At 59.3% G+C, this 10,958-nt stretch overlaps 1 long non-coding RNA gene across 1 annotated transcript; it reads right to left on the bottom strand.

Moving 5' to 3' along the window:
• Positions 1-599: 599 nt before the first annotated feature.
• On the bottom strand, positions 600-3,200 carry LOC141373207 (uncharacterized). The gene is made up of 2 exons (XR_012378918.1): positions 1,781-3,200; positions 600-909 (listed from the first exon to the last, which is right to left on the bottom strand). It is a non-coding gene; the product is annotated as an uncharacterized lncRNA (long non-coding RNA).
• Positions 3,201-10,958: the final 7,758 nt, after the last annotated feature.

Below are 10,958 nucleotides of genomic sequence, written 5' to 3'. Positions count from 1 at the left end.
AACACCAGGTTCAAATCAAATTCACCTAGGGAGTAATGTGTGAATTTCGCTCCCAGGCCTCGGTTCCTCGCCTGTAAAATGGGGTTGCAATGTCCACATCAGCAGCCCATGGTGAGACTGCATGAGAATGAACATAGTGACCCGTGGGTTGCAGGGAGGGGCTCAGCCCGAAAAGCAGGGCCCCAGAAACACAGAGTACACCCCCCGCAGGACCCCTGCTTCATGCACGCCAGCCCAGAATGCCCCCGCCAGCTCTGAGCAGCCTCCCCTAACCCAGGGCGCCCCAGGGGAACATAACAGCCCAGCCCTTGTCCCCCCCACCCAGGGAAGCAAGAGCTGAAGCAGCGCTGGGGACCACACCTGCTCCTGTCCCCACTCCTGCCTGCCCCACCAGCGTTGTGCAGAGAACACCAGCATTTGGGGTCACCTTTAGGTTGGGAGGGGCCAGGGTGCAGACCCATCTGTCTGCCAGCTTCCCTACCCTCCTGTGTCCCCGGGGGAAGCTGACTAAACCCTTTTTGTCCTCCTGCTGCTGATACTGATGAATCTCGACGGAGTGCGTCACCTCCCCATCCCTGAACCCAGCTCATAACCACCCACTCGGTGCTTAAAGGTCTTTATCATGAGCGTGTATCGCTTTGGTAATCAGAAAATAACAACAGGGCACTTTAAAAACAATAAGTAATAATCCCCCAGGCCGCCAAGGGCAGGCATCCATGAGAGCCTGTCGGGGTGGCTGTCCCGACCTCCAGTCCTCGAGGCACCCTGGCCACCCCACGTGGGCACTGATGTCACCACCACAGCCGGGGACTCCTCAGCTCCTACGCCCTGCCCCTCCTGCCGCTGATGTCTGGGTCTCTTGAGGGGCGGACACTCCCCATGAGGCTGGCGCTGTGCAGAGGCTGCGTCCTGCAGGAAGGAAAGACAGACCTGCCCTGGGGGTGCGGCCCTCGGGCGGCCCTCCCCAGCACCTCTGTGCGCACCTCTCCTGACCCTGCCCCAGACAGAAGGCCAGTTCCCCTGGTGTACAGAGAGAAGCTTGCCGGGCAGGGACCAGGGTAAGGCGAGCGAGGCACCCACAGCCTTAGAGGAGTGCTCACCCTAACCCTGGCCCCCCATCCCCCAACCCCTGGAGTGCTCACCCTAACCCTGGCCCCCCACCCCCAACCCCTGGAGTGCTCACCCTAACCCTGGCCCCCCATCCCCAACCCCTGGAGTGCTCACCCTAACCCTGACCCCCCACCCCCAACCCCTGCAACTGCTGCCCCAGCCGCTCCTCCAGGGCTGCTCTGCCCGCTCCCCAGCCCCGCTCCTCCTGGGGCCCGCTCCCCGGCCCCGCTCTGCCCTCAGAGCCCTGCTTTCTGTCCTGGCTGAGGGACGCATACTTCAGGGCAGCTTTCCCAAAGGGCCCAGAGCCACTTCCACTGTATGAGGCTTTGGGTAACTTTTAAAATGCCACCAGGGTTGCAAACACCGTGACACCCCTGAAAGCTTACACAGCAGCTGGTAATGTCTCATCCCCCCGAGCTCACATGTCACCTCCCTGGAGCAGGTGTTCAGGCTTCCTTCCACTTGAGGCCTTTGTGACGATGGCTCCGGGGAAGCGCCCACCTCCTGCCCCGCAGGGCCCTCCAGCGCCCTGCCCGCGGCCCCGGTCGCCGAGCTGTCCCCTGGCAGGCTGTGGGCCCAGAGCTGGGGTGCACAAAGGGAGGGGGCACTCGCTGCCGCTGTGATGCACACGCCCGGCCTCCACTCCCTCGTCCTGCGGCCTGTGACTCACCCGCACTCGGGTCATCATCATGCCCGCCTCACCTTCCCCATCCGCTCACGTGGCTGGAGGACGAGCAAGTCCGCGGGGAAGGCAGCTGAGTGCAGGAGGGGAGGTGGCGGGCGCCAGCCTGGAGGAGAGGCAGTAGCTTCGGGGCTGCCTCAGAGAGGAGCCCTGCTTCCTGCTGGCACAGCCCTTTACAGTGTACACAGCTCCTCTCTCCACTCTCGGCGGGGGGGAGGGGGGAGGCGTTAAGAGCTGGGATTTCCACGTGGCTGATGGGGAAACAGAAACTTCCAGAGACTGTGATGGCCCCGGAGTTGGCGGGTGGAATGGAAGGCAGGTCTCCAGACCACACCCAGTGCCTTCCCGCTGCTCCGGACAGAGCCCTGGGGTCGCCCTGTGCTGTCCCAGCGCCAAGCTTCCGCCCCAAGCCCAGGGGTGAGGAAGGAGAGCCCAGGTCCCAGCGCGACTGTAGGAGGAGCGGAGGGGTGGTGAGGATGGGCTGGGGGCGGGCACAGCAGGTGCCGGTGCTTGGGGGATTCCTGAACCACCCGCCTCCACCCGGCCCTTCAATGTAACCTGTCTAGGAAATGGTAGACGGCAGAGGCAGCTCGGGAGGGGGTCCGGCTGTCTGGGCAGTGGGTGGGCAGAGGTGAGGAGGGCCCCACATCTAGAGCAGGTGGGTCAGGGAGACTCACATGCCCACTGGGTACGGTGTGTGACTCACCCCAGCCCCACAACAGCCCCGGAGGGAAGCTGTTGCCACAGATACAGACTGGGGTACACAACAGCACGCTCAGGCTCTCCTAGTTGGGAAGACTGCAGGGGACCTGGCTTCTTCCCTCCAACCCCCCGTGGGTTCCAAGGCCAGCACCCCTATGCTCCTTCAGGGCCAGCCACGGGAGGGACGGCACAGCCTCGGTCCACTCTGCGGGGCCCTGGCCGGCCACCCCCATGAGTCGCAGTGCCCCCCACACAAGGCTTGGACGGTCCTGTGTCCATCTGGGAGCCGGGGGCCCAGGAGGTACCTGGGAAGCGTGAGGGGAGGGAGTCCAGCGGGGACCCATCCTGGTGCTGGGCATGCCCAAGCCCAGCCTTCAGAAGGCTGGAGATGTGAGGGCAGCCGGCTCCAGGCCTGCCCCGACTTGGCCAGAGCTTTCAGTTTCGCATCCACACTTCCCGCGTCTTTTCCTGCTCTAGGGAAAGGCTGGTGGAGCCCCGCAGGGCCTGGGGGCTGGAAATGGCCGGGCAGCACCCCTGCCCTGAGTGAGCAAGGGCCTGACACTGCTCTCTGGACAGAGCTGTGAAGTTTTGGGCTTCCACACACATCCCCGAAGGGGACTGTCCTCTTACAGTGTGGCCTCGGGATGCCTCCCTTTGCCAGGAACACGCAGGGTGTCAAGGGATGCGGGGATGCGTGAGGGGGTGGTACCTGAGGCGTCTGGAGCAGCCACCGCCTGCCTGCCCCCCTCAGCCCCCCCCCCGACTCGTTTTCCCACCCCACTGTGCCGGGACCCCGGTCTAAGAGCAACCCGGGAAGCACAGGGAGGAAGGAAAGAGAAGCAGGAGAAATCGAGGGCGGAGCTTCTTCCCGTTCTTTCAAAAGAACAACCTGCAGGTGGATTCTCAGAGCTTGGCTCTGGATCCCCAGCAGGGCCCTGGGTCTCGGTGTCCGCACCCGTGAAATGGGGGCTCGGGGTCACAGCCGTGGCGAGAAGGCCATCCTCAGTTCTTTCTGCCGCCAGCACTCAGAAACCGGGTCCGGGCAACTAATGCGAAAGGAGCCGGGCCGGGAGGAAATCGGCGTCTCCCTGGCCAGCTCGCCCACAGCATTGAGATGGGCACCTCCTTTCACAGGTATTGTCTCCACGAGACACAGCAGGCTCAGGGCCACGGCTCAGGGTGCCTTCAGGCCCCCAGAAATGTTCTTATTTCTTCTACAATCAGAAGGAGAGAAATGAACTTTTAGGTTGAAGAAAATGTCTCGAAGTAGAATATGAATCTATTCATCGTTATGCCAATGCAGTCATAAAACGTAATTTTTAATATTCTTGCATGGAGAAGGAAAGGGCTCTCTGTCTCTGGGTGTGGCCAATTCAGAGTCCCATTTCCAGGAGGGAGATTCTGACCGGTCAGCCTGTGTCGGGGGCCCGCACTGGGGTCAATACCGTGGGCAGGATGACCGGGCCCAGGCTTGGCCACGGGACCCCTATGTAGAGGGAGAATGGGGAGTGGCTGGGGGCCCCCGAGGTAGGGGTCTGTCCTGATGGCCGTGGCCCCCTGCAGGGCTGTGCTGGGCTCTCCCGAGTCAGGGCTGGACGCTCTGCGCCATCAGGGACGGACATCCACAGGTGGGGGCTGACAGCAGGCTCCCCAGTGCCACAGGCAGGGTGGAGTCCTCACCCACCAGCTTTGGGTCTGTGGGCCGCGAACGGTCTTGTCAGGTTCCCTCCAGGTCCTGGCGATAAAACAGACTTAGGATCAGCCTCGGGTTTAAAGCCTTGAGCCCACTGTGGAACTCCAAGTGAGTTCTTTCTGCTCTGAGCCTCGCTTTCTTCTCCTGCAAGAATCTCAGCTGCAGGGAAGCAGCCTCACAGCATTGCTGGGGGAGCAGGGACCAAGGAAGGGTCAGGAGAACCTCAAGAGACCAGGACAGATTCTCGGACTGACATTTTCTGAACTGCACTATTGGACATCAGGTGAGGTATTCCGGGCAGCCTGGGAAATTTGAACGGAGAGGTGACCCAGCCCCGGAGCCAGCCGGCCTGTGCCGTCCAGGGAGCCCGACAGGCAGCCGAGGACAGGGAGCCGCCTCTCTGGCCCTGGGGCCCAGCTCTCAGGCCCTCCGGTGGGACCAGCCCTCTGCCGCCCTCTGCGTTTGGCCTCATACCGCAGCCTGTGAACATGAAGCTTTTCTCAGGCCTCGAAGTTTCCAGACATCCTGTGCTCTCCCCCTGGGCGCACATCCAGGCATCATCCTGAGTTCTGACCACATGCAGGGCACCCAGATCGCATGGCCTCGTCCCCACGACTACCCCGCAGCAGAGCGGGATTCTCGTCCCCATCTGTCCAACGAGGAGACAGAGGCTCGCGGAGCTGAATCACAGGTCACCTCAACAAACACCTCACCCTCACCCCTGCGGTCCGCGATTAGCAGCTTCCCGTGAGGGCTGGTCTCTGGAGGCCAGGGCTCCGAGCCTGGGGCAGGTCTGGTTCATCTCGCCGCATCCTGACTGTCAGGTACGCAGGGAAGGGCTGACCAAGCCCCTCTGCCAGGCCTCCTGCTCACAGGCTGCCTCCCCACCCAGCCCGTCCCACTTGGCATTGAGCAGAAGTGGGCGGCTGCCACGTCCGTCCCCCCAGCCAGTAGGAAGTTCCGAAGGCTGGGCAGGGACCCCCAGCGCCAGCCCTCACAGGCCCGCACGTGAGTGGGAGCAGGGCTCCAGGGACCCCACCCAGGCCTGTGGCTTCTTGGCTGGTCCCTCCTGCCCCGGGGACGTTGCCATTTGGAGCACACACAAAGGATTCAGCCCGAGCTCTGCCTGGGCAGGGCTCAGAATGGGAAGCAACTCCCCAAACATCTGGAAAGTATCTTCTCCCTCTCCGGTGTGGCCCTGGAGATAACACAGCCTGTTTGTTTGGAGAGATGCACCTTCGGGGCCCTGCGTGGAGCCTGGCGGGAGGCACTGGTGGCAGGGACAGGTGGCCATGCTCACCCCAGGGCAAGAACGCCCCTCCTCGTGGGGGAGGGGGGCCCACGCAGCTATGCTTTCTTTCAAAGGTTCCAGAGGTGGTGTTGCTTACGCTTAGTGATTTCGTCTCCCTGCAATGTAACCGTGAAATAAAACTACTGAAGAACCAGCCTGCTTTCTGCAAACCCTGTTTCCAGAAGGGCATCCTTTCTCCACCGATCTGGGCAACCACCTCTCTGTGGGTCAAGTTCTTGAAGATCTGATCCCACAACAACAGAGACTGGTAAACGGCTCTAATCCAGGCAGCCGGGCCCGAGAGTGGATGGGGCCAGCCCAAAGCAGGGAGGCTACTGCTGTGCTGCGGGGAGCACGGAGGCAGCCAGGGTGTGAAGGGCAGGAAGCCCCGCTGGCCTTCCCCATGAGCACCCCCGCACCGGGGCAGGGCCCGGACCAGGGCCGGGAGTCCTGCAGCAAGACGGAAGGGGGGCTGTCGGGCCCCTGGGGGCTCCTGCCCAAGTCCTCCTTTGTTTCCTGGATTCCGGGAAGGCTCCCGGGGGGGTGGTAGGCAAGCCCCGAACAGGGGTGTGCCCATCCTGCAGCTCCGGCCAGCCCTTCCGGTGCTGCGGCCAGGCCCACTCGCGGCCAGCCGGAGCCTCTGGGAGCGTCTGGGAGCTGCGGCCGAGGCGGGCGGCCAGGGAGGCCCTGAAGCCTCGCAGAACAGAGAGGAGATAAAGCCCAGAGCCCCACAGGGAGGCCGAGGGCTGGTTGGGGAAGAGGCAGGGACTCTGATGTGGGAAACAGAGGCAGAAGAACAACTATGACATTTCCTTTCCACCTCTAGCACGCTGGCAAGTCCTGGGAACAGGCAGCGGGACGTCCCTCTAGGAGCTCAGCCGCCTCAATGCTGATACTTCGCTAAAGGGCAAAAAGGCAATCTTGGTCTGACCCCCCAGGACCCTGTAAGTCTACTTTAACATATAAAAATTCCTTTAGAAACTTCCTTTATCTCTACACCCACCCCCCTCCACCGACAAGATACATGTCGGCAATCATCCCCCAAGCACACGACCCACGGATATACATCTGAAGGGTCTCACGACCGAGTTTTTACCAAACAGCGATAAATGACCTTTCCCAACACTAGCTAGCCCCCTCAGGATCCTGGAAACCTTGCTTCCAAAATACCCAGGAGGCTTACACTCTCGCTAACCCCCTCCCAACTTGAAAGTATATAATGGGCCACTCCTCAGGACCCCGGTGCGGCTCTACCTGCCCACGGGTCCTGTCCCAGGCTTTAATAAAACCACCTTTCGGCAACAAAGACGTCTCAAGAATTCTTTCTTAGCCATCGGCTTCGAACCCTAACGTTCTTTCCTACATCAGCTCTGGCCCTGACCCCACGTGTGCCTGACCCTGTGTGTACCTGGCCCCTTCAGCGCCCCCCCCCCCCGGTATGAGAGCTGTTGACTCACCGGACTCCAAAGCTCCCCCAGTTGACAAGTCCAGGGTGTGGGGGAGCAGTGAAGCTAAGGGCACACGGACAGCATGGGAACCCTGAGAATAAAGCCCAGGGGGAGCCGAGTATCCTGTGAAGGAGGCAGGGAGAGCGAGCACCCTGCTTGTTTCCCAAGCAGGCCTCTCCAAATCAGCCGCCCCTTCCAGCCAGCCGCCCGCCCCCCAAATGCCGGAGCAGCACAAAGCCAGCGAGGGCGGCCGGCTCCGGTCGGGAGGCCCCCATGCCTGCCAGGCTGTCCTCAGGAGCCGGCAGGAGAATGGAGTCGGCGTGAGAGTAGGCCGGCTGTCTCAGGGGTCATGGGAAGGAGGGGCCAGAGGAGGCTTCGAGCACCTGTTGGTGACTTCCAGCAGGCCTCTCAGGCCGAGGGCAGCGCTGCCCGGGCACCCTGAGCTGGAATACACAGCAGCTTGCTCCTTGCAGGGGAGAGTCCCCGCTACCAGGACGGGAGGCGGGTGTTGCTGCCTGGTCTCCCTGCCTCAGCTAGGGTGTTGGGGGAGCCAGCTACCCCACCGGCCTCTCACTCAGGGACCCCAGCTCCTGATGGATCTGCCCAGCGCTGGCACACCTCTGCCAATCCCCAAACCACATGTGGGAGCAATGCGGGGAGGGGTCTGAGGTCATACCACACACTGCTAGGCCACATTTCACAGCAAGTTTTCTACCAGCTACTTCATAGCCTTCAAAAGGCAGGTGCCTCAGTTACCTCCCAGGGAGCCCTGCATGCCAAGCGGTCAGTACTGGTTCATGGACCACCCCCCCTTCATTCCAGCTTTATCAGCTAATGGCAGCTAAAGTGATTTTACACAAAATAATGTGTCAGAGATAATTGCTCCTGGGCACAGCTCCCAAATTCCAACCTGCAACCAAAGGCCAGACGTGCCCATTAATGATTAAACCTCTGGGAATCGGTGCCATTGTGGGGCAGAGGGGCAGGGAGGCTCCTGGCTGGGGGCCCAGCTGCTGGCCCTGCCCCACAGGAACTGGTTCCTGCCCAGCAGTGGAGGGGAAACACTTTGCCACCAAGGGAAAGCTAAACATTGTCTAATCCCAGCATCCAGGAAGCAAACAGCCAGCCCATTGTCTGTCCCACAGCGGTCACGGTCATGGCCCAGCTGGTGCCCACCTGAGGTTGGGATGAAGGCCCAGGAAAGTCTGAGCATCCTGGCACCGCGCAGGTGGGACAGAGGGGTGCGGCGGGGCCCTGCCTCTATTGCCCTCTTCCGCACCGAGGGACATTCTCTGGAGGGGTCTTGCCTTGCACAAAGGACACAGACCATGCAAAACGAACGGGTATAGGTAGGCACCAGCATGCAAAATCCCATATTTGGCAAGAGAAAGCAAGTGTGGGCCATTCTCTGAGGTGGTCAAGAGTTTGGGATTTACACTCAGAGAGGCTTGGGCTCCAATCGCACTTCTGCCACTTTTTAGCTGGCATGTGATATCTCTCAGCGGCTGTTCCCTCATCTGTGAAATGGGGACATGAACCTGCCCTCAGGACATCCTGAGCCTTAATGACCCACGGCGCATGTAAAAACACCGAGCGCCGTTGCCTTGGCACGCGGTAAGTGTTCGGTACCCACCAACCGTTTTGTCATCACAGTTACGATCACAGGACCCTGTCCCTCCAAGATCCTCTAGCACCCTCTGCCTCCTGCCATTTGTTGGTGTGTGTCTGCAGGTTGAAGCTGCTGAATGCTTAGCTTCAGTGTCTAGGGCTGATTGAGGAGGGATGGCAGAGTGGAAGGCAGGCCCCCAGTAACCCTGCCTTCCCAAGGAGAAGGTCACTGGGAAAGCATAAATATTTTTTATGTGTAACAGCTATATTGATATATAATCCACCTAGCATAAAACATACCCTAATTTAACCATCTCAAAAGAAACACCCCACTCCAGGAGCAGCCACTCCTCATCTCCCCCTCCCCCAGCCCCCAGCCACCGCTGCTTGGCTTCCTTTCTCTATGGATTTGCCTTGTCTGGATGTTTCATATAAATGGAATCATACAGGGATGCCTGGAAGGCTCAGTCAGGTAAGCATCTCCTTTCAGCTCGGGTCATGATCCCAGGGTCCTGGGATCGAGCCTCGAATAGGGCTCTCTGCTCAACGGGGAGTCTGCTTCTCCCTCTCCCTCTGCCATTCCCCCTGCTTGTGCTCTCTCTGTCAAATAAATAAATAAAATCTTTTTAAAAATAAATAAATGGAATCATACAGAGTGTCTTTTTGTGTGTCAGGCTTCTTTCACTTAGTGTAATGTGTTCAGTGGTTTAGCATGGATCAGTCCTTCATTCCTTTATATGACTGAATAATATTCCATTGTAAAATAGGCCACATTTTATTCACCCATTCCTCAGCTGATGGACATCTGGGTTTTTCCACCTGTTGGCTATCGTGAATAGTGCTGTTGTGAACATTCATGTGCAGGTGTTTGAGGGGGCATATGTTTTCAATTCTCTTAGATGTATACCTAGCAGTGGAATTGCTGGGTTATTTGGTAGGAGAATGTTATTTGAAGTCACCAAAAAAGTGGCAGAAGAGGGGCACCTGGGTGGCTCAATTAGTTGAGCATCCGACTCTTGGTTTCGGTTCAGGTCGTGATCTCGGGGTGGTGGGATCGAGTCCCGCACAGGGCTCCTTTCTCAGCGGGGAGTCTGAGATTCTCTCCCTCTGTCCGTCCCCAACTCGTGCTCTCTCTCTCTCTCTCTCTCTCTCTCAAATAATTTTTTAAGTGGCAGAAGAATAAAAGTAATATAAATAGGAAAGTAGAAGGGTAATTAATATAGTTAACGTTCCATCTTTCGTATTGAGGAGTCTGTGGTGCCTGAAATTTGGTGAGTCAGAGACTAGAGACAGAGCATGTGGAGCCACGGGTCAGCTGTGAGCAGCGCTAAGCTCAGAGAGCTAGAAGACCAGCCCTAGGAGATCCTGGGGAGAGCATGGTTGGGGGAGGGGACGGGCACCGCAAGGCTTGGCATCATAAGCACCTCAGTGTTATTTGATTTGTGACTGTGAGCGTGCTGCTTGCAAAAAAAAAAGACATTTTGTTAATTATAAAATGTTTGGAACTGAAAATGTAAGTTAACAGGAAAATCAGGTTTCATTCGCCATTTGCCAGGAGCACAGCAGGAGAGGGGGTGCGCACCAGTAGTCGGCTTTGTCTCGAGACACCATCTGCCTCCCTCCCACTTCCACCACCTGTCCCTGGTCTCCTGGGGCCACAGGGTCAGGAGGGAGTATCCTTGCCTTCTCCCGGGGAAGAGCCCTCCAAACCCGCAAAGGCAGCTCTCTCCTTGTCTTCTGCAGGCTAAGCTCCACCCACCTCCTCAGCCGTTTTATGGACAGCCTCTCTGATCCCTCCTGGCCAGGAGCCCTGGGGCACTCAGGTGTGCAGAGAGGCGGGGGTGGTCAGCTGACCTTTGTTTGGAAGGCACCATCCACCAACGCACTCCTGGCCATCTATCCACCCCCCCACCTACTCGTCCATCCGTCCACCCACTCACCCACGCACCCCCACACCCGTCCAGCCTTCCATCCACCATTTGCTGATGCCTCCATGGAGCTGGCCCCTTGAGCTCTGCCCTCGGGGAGTCCCAGTGTGAGAACCAGACCGCCGACGAGTAAGCCAGCAGCGATCACACGGGGTGGGAAGTGTCGGAGCAGAGGTCAGCCCCAGGAACATCAAGGAGGACTCTCTTCTTGGGAGGCGACAACAGGAAGACACTTGAATAAATGGCCCGGAAGCCAGGGCAGCAGAAAGCTGGAGAAATGGGTTGGTCCGTGGGGTGAATCTGACCAACTTAGGAGTCAGGTCAGAAGGGGTACAAAGGTGCCACTCGCTGCAATGATTCCATAGCCTTCCGCAGCTTCCTTCAGCACACACTGTTTTCAGGGATTCTGGAAGGTACTCCCCAGCCCCAGGGTAGCACCTGCCGTGACAAGCTGGGCCCCCCTGGTCCAGCCCTGCTTCTCCAGGGGAGCATTCCA

Source organism: Callorhinus ursinus, unplaced genomic scaffold (assembly GCF_003265705.2).
Source record: "Callorhinus ursinus isolate GAN/ISIS: 27379988/994484 unplaced genomic scaffold, GSC_fseal_2.0 scaffold8, whole genome shotgun sequence".
NCBI classification, from domain to species: Eukaryota; Metazoa; Chordata; class Mammalia; order Carnivora; family Otariidae; genus Callorhinus; species Callorhinus ursinus.
The sequence above is the reverse complement of the archived record's forward strand: the minus strand, read 5'-3'. Positions and strand labels throughout refer to the sequence as shown.